This window comes from Myotis lucifugus, unplaced genomic scaffold (genome assembly GCF_000147115.1).
Source record: "Myotis lucifugus unplaced genomic scaffold, Myoluc2.0 scaffold_21, whole genome shotgun sequence".
Taxonomy (NCBI): Eukaryota; Metazoa; Chordata; class Mammalia; order Chiroptera; family Vespertilionidae; genus Myotis; species Myotis lucifugus.
Genome location: NW_005871069.1, coordinates 4,946,442 through 4,952,213, shown reverse-complemented (window position 1 = coordinate 4,952,213; position 5,772 = coordinate 4,946,442). Strand labels below are relative to the sequence as shown.

The window sequence follows — 5,772 nt, the reverse complement described above, 5'->3', positions numbered from 1 at the left end:
CAGTGTACAAGTCTAAAAGTGTAAAATACCTCTTCGATTAAATTCATTTCTATGTTGTTGTTGTTTTGGATACTCTTGTAAATCCAATTGTTTTTTTTTCTTCTCTTTAATATATATTTTTATTGATTTCAGAGAGGAAGGGAGAGGGAGATAGAAACATCAATGATGAGAGAGAACTATTGATTGGCTGCCTCCTGCATGTCCCCCACTGGAGATCAAGCCTGCAACCCAGGCATGTGCCCTGACCAGGAATTGAACTGTGACCTTCTTGTTCATAGGTCAATGCTCAATCACTTGGCCATACCAGCTGGGCATTTTCTTGTGAATTCTTTTAGAATTTTCTGTATATTGGGTTATGCCATCTATGATTAGATAGCTTTTCCCCCTCATTTTCAAATGCCTTCTATTTCTTTTCTTGCCTATTTTGTTTTTCTTTTAGTGCTTTAAATATATCATGACCTTCATGCTATCTGATGAGAAATTGGCTGATAACCTTATTGAGGATCCTTTGAATGTGACAAGTTGCTCTCTCTTGCTGTCTTTAAGATTCTGTTTTTACCTTTGTCTTTCTACTCTTTTATTATAATACTAGAGGCCTGGTGCATGAAATTTGTGCACTGGGGAGTGGGTCTTGCAGCCCAGCCTGCACCCTCTCATAGTCCGGGACCCCTCAGGGGATGTCCGTCTGCTGGCTTAGGCCCGTTCCCCCCTGACAGCTGGAAATCCCTCTCGCTGTCCGGGACCCCTCACTCCTTACTGCCTGCCTGCTCTCTGCTCCTTACCACTCGGCTGGCTGCTCCTTAGCACTGCCACAGAGGCAGGAGAGGCTCCTGCCACCGCCACTGTGCTCACCAGCCATGAGCCCTATCTTTCTGTGTAGTTGTCTGTGGGCCAACTGCTCTCTTCCTTCTCATTTAGTGCAAGCAGCATGTGAGGGCAGAGTGCACTGTTGTGGAATGCAGAGGGCCCACGGGGTGAGAGGTAAATACAGAGGACGCTATCTCACCCAATTGTGGGGTAGGCTGGCCAGCCTTCATCTGCCTGACCCCAACCTGGGAGGGACCGAGCAGGGTGTCCGCCTCACCATTCTCCATCCTTCCATCTGTGACACTTCATCTGGAGTGGGGTGGGCGGGGGCCAGCTTGAGTGACCTGGAGGAAGCATGGGGAGAGCAGTCACCGCTGGTCACCCCTGGTGCTGCTGGTGGTATCTTTTCTTCCTTATGGAGCATCTAGGGAGGGGAAGCAGCTGCAGTGCCTGAGGCTGAGTTCCAGGAGACCAGCAGTGCTGTTGGGATCATGCTGGTGGTGCTGGTCTGTTGGTGCCTGGCCTGTCCTCTGGAGCTGAAGGGAGTGGCCGGGCCCACGGGGTGAGAGGTAAATACAGAGGACGCTATCTCACCCAATTGTGGGGTAGGCTGGCCAGCCTTCATCTGCCTGACCCCAACCTGGGAGGGACCAAGCAGGGTGTCCGCCTCACCATTCTCCATCCTTCCATCTGTGACACCTGTCACCCTTGCCAGGCCTCCCCCAAAGTGAGTTCAGCTCAATCCCTAAATGTAAAAGGGCATGGGGGGAGGGGAGCTCCACTCCAGTGCCCCCTGATTCCCAGTGACAGGACGTGGTCGACAGGACCAGGTCTCAGGATGGTGGCCACAGCTGCAGAACACAGATCTGTTTCAAGAAAAGTTGGGAATGCAGACTTTCGTATGAGCCCCTATTCCAAAAGGTGGTAGTTTATTCACATTGTGGCAAAGACACCTTCAAGAGTAACATAAGGGGTAAAGTCAGGGCCAAATCGGGGCATTTCCTCATCCAATCTCTCTGAGGCACATGGACAGAACCAGATCTCAGCTCTTTGCAGGACACTTCTGAGGTTTTTTTAAACCTAAAGGACAGTAGTCTGTCTCCATTCTTGTTCTTTGGGATTTTTTTCATCGTTGGATAAAAGGATACATACATTGGGGCAATCCTCTCGAGATACAATATTCCAGTTGCACCATGTGCTGATGACAACAGCCCTCAGAGGGAGGGAGCTGACAGATGGGGAGCAGGGAATTCTGAAAACCAAAGTGATGACAGAGATGCTAAGCCTTTCCTTCACGCATCTGATACCCCTCCTCAGGCGGCCTGCAGGCAGGGCGTCTGCTGGACCTTTACCACTTGATGTTCTGGCAGGCTGCCCTGGGCCCTGCTAGGCGGTGTGCAGGGCTACCTGGGCCCGGAGGGAGTCGTCCCCCCACCAGCCACTCCTGGTACAGCTCCTGCACATGGACGCTAGTCTCCGGGGGCCACACTGGGATGGCAGCGTAGATGCCTTCCATCTGCTGCAGCAGTGCCCTGTCTGCACGCCCGTCCTCTGCCTGGGCCTGGCCCCTGACGCTTTAGGCATCCCCAGCGCAGGCCAGGACCTCCACAAAGTGGCAGGGGAACTTCCCCCTCTACAACTTCAGGACCACTTCTGGATGTTGCAAAAGCCTAAGCAGCCTCAAAGCGTAGCAGAACCACTCCATCCCTTTCAAGGGTGACCTCCTGGAAGTCTTTGTTCCTCAGGGTGCGATAGGTGAGCACTCCCACGTCCTCATTGAACAGCTCCTTGGCCATGTGCCTGAAGATGTGCACCAGGTACCCGTCGGAGCTGGCACCCTCATGGAGCCTCATCTCCTCCTCCTTCATGTCTCCAAACAGAGTGTTCAAGGTGGCATCATTCAAGGTGAGGTCACTTTGTTCCATTATCTGGACAATTTCACCTGAGGTTAACACGCAGTCAGCACCCCGGGAACTATGTAAAGCTGTGGGAAAATCTTCTCGAAGGGCCTCCAGTTTCTTGTCATAACACAGGGCCACAGTGACGTGGAAAATCTTGTCTGGGGACAGGTTCTTCTGGCTGAAGAAGTAATCCTTCACTAGAAAGCCCATGATCTGCTGGGGAGACTTGGCCTGCAGAGGTGGGAGGTGATGGGGTGACACTCCAGGATGCTGAAGTACACAGCTATCTTCATGTCAAAGACAGTGTGCCCCAAAGCTTTTGAGGAAGCCACAGAGCCTTCTGGATGCATCAGTGACACAGGCTGAATGTAGCAGCAAAATAAGGCAGAGACTGAGGACACACGGAAACTGCCAGCACCTTGTGCTGTGAGGTATCACATTTCTTATTAAGGTTCAGAACACGGAAGAAGACCTTGGTGTTCTGCTGAGAAACTTGGACTCCTTCCTCTGCAGTCATACAACTGTCACATGCCAGGCAGTCACTCAGAAATATCTTGGTGTCGGCCAACTTATGGAATTCTCCCTTCTCTTCATTCTCCTGAGCCGGACTCCAGACGTTGACTGTGGCATTCTCTTGGTCATCGGTTTTTGTTTTTTTACTACATTCCTTCCATGTGCAGTGATCACACTTCATCTGGAGTGGGGTGGGCGGGGGCCAGCTTGAGTGACCTGGAGGAAGCATGGGGAGAGCAGTCACCGCTGGTCACCCCTGGTGCTGCTGGTGGTATCTTTTCTTCCTTATGGAGCATCTAGGGAGGGGAAGCAGCTGCAGTGCCTGAGGCTGAGTTCCAGGAGACCAGCAGTGCTGTTGGGATCATGCTGGTGGTGCTGGTCTGTTGGTGCCTGGCCTGTCCTCTGGAGATTAAACCTGCAGGACTACTAAGGGAGCCATTCCCCAGTTCCACTCTGCCTCTGCCACCCATCGATTGCAGCCTGAGGGCCGGGAGGAGGGACCAAGAGGTCTGCTTCCAGCCACTCACCAGTTGCCCTGCCACCAATTGATCAGAGCCTGAGGGACCCCAGTTTCCCGGTTAGCCATCCCCTGATCAATTGCAGTCTGAGGGCCAGGAAGATGGACCCTTCATTTGGTCGTTATGGTCACAGGCTTTTTATATATATAGATATCTTGATGTGGATCTCTTTGAATTTATACTGCATTGAGTTCATTGAACTTCTTAGATATGCACATTCATGTCTTTTGTCAAATTTGAACCGTGTTTTTGGACATTGCTATTCAAGGAATCTTTCTATCCTATTTTCTCTCTTTTCTTCTTCTGGAATTCCCATAAAACATAAGACCTGTTTCTTGCTGTCCCATAAGTCCCTTGGGCAGTGTTCATTTTCTTATTTTTTTTTCTTTCTGCCCCTGAGACTTGATCATTTTAATAGTCTTACCTTTAAGTTCACTGATTCCTTCTATTGCTTGTTCAAATCTACTGTTGATCACCTCTAGTAAAATTTTTATTTCAGTTATTGTCTTTTTCTGCTTTAGTATTTTTGCTTTGTTCCTCTTTATATCTTCTATATCCGTAAAGACATTTTAATTTTGTTTATTCATTGTTTTCTTTATTTTTATACTTATTTGTTCAATATTTTATTTAGTTCTTTGAGCACACTTATAATGATTGTTTTAAAATCTCTACTTAGTAAATCCAATGATTGGACTTCCTTAGGGATGTTTTCTGTCCATTTATTTTGTTCTATTAAATGGGCTTTCCTGTTTCTTTGTATGCCTTGAAAATTTTTCGTTGATACCTGGAATTTGTATATTGCAATGAAGTAACTCTGGAAGTCAGATTTTCACTCTTCCTTAGGGTTAGCTCATTAATAATTGTTGATGATTGTCTAGTTTACTTTGTTTAGTGACTATTCCAAAGTATTTTTGGAAAGAATATATTCCTTGTTTGCTTTCATTGAAGTTTCTCTTTCTTTAGCTTATGTTCAGGGAATATTTTTTAAAATGTTTTTATTGATTTTTTAAAGAGAGAGGAAGGGAAAGAGAGATAGAAACATCGATGAGAGAGAAACATCTACATAGATCAGCTGCCTCCTACATGCCCCCACTGAGGATTGAGCCTGCAACCTGGGCATGTGCCCTGACTGGGAATCAAACCAGTGACCTGCTGGTGCATAGGTCAGTGCTCAACCACTCGGCCACACCAGCCAGGCAGGGAAATTGTTTTGTTTTTAAATATATTTTTATTGATTTCAGAGAAGAAGGGAGAGGGAGTGAGAGATAGAATCATCAATGATGAGAGAGAATCATTGATTGGCTGCCTCCTGCACTCCCCACACTGGGGATCCAGCCCACAACCAAGGCATGTGCCCTGACCAGGAATCGAACCATGACCTCCTGGTTCATAGGTCGATGATCAACCAAATGAGCCACGAAGGCCGGGCCGGGCAGGGAAATTTTTGACAGAGATTTCTTTGAATGCTAGGAGTTGCGACAACAAACAACCTCTTATTGTCTTCACAGATTGTCTCTTGGTAAGATGTTCCTTCAACAGTTAGGCTAGAGCTAAGTCAGAAGTGAAAGATTAGGATCTTCATGTTTTTGAGCATATGTCCTGCTCTGTGTAAGTACATGGATTTCTAAATTCCCCTCTATACATGGGTGCTTTTGAATTTCCTAATTCCTCAAATAAATTCTCCTCAGCTTTTCCTTTGAGGACTTAGCAGTCTATTATATGTCTCAACTGTAATTTTGTCCCGATTGCTATGAGTTTTTGGTTATCCTTACAGTCATTGATGGCCACTTTTCTGTTCTTAATGGGCTCCATATTAGGCAAAACAAAGATGAGCACCTTGCTTCTGTTCTTCAGACAGACTAAAACAGACATACACAGAAACTTGCAAATAAGATCCATTCAGTCCCACATTGGGAAAGGAAGTTGACATTTTTAATCCTGTTACTGATTTAGAGGGAAATATAACAAGACAAATAAAAAGAAAGCCACAAGCTTGTTTACTATTTTTAGCTTGCCTATTTCCTGATTCAGCA

At 47.0% G+C, this 5,772-nt stretch overlaps 1 pseudogene; it reads right to left on the bottom strand.

Moving 5' to 3' along the window:
• Positions 1-2,155: 2,155 nt before the first annotated feature.
• Positions 2,156-3,402, bottom strand: LOC102435601 (annotated as a pseudogene).
• Between the last annotated feature and the right edge of the window lie 2,370 nt (positions 3,403-5,772).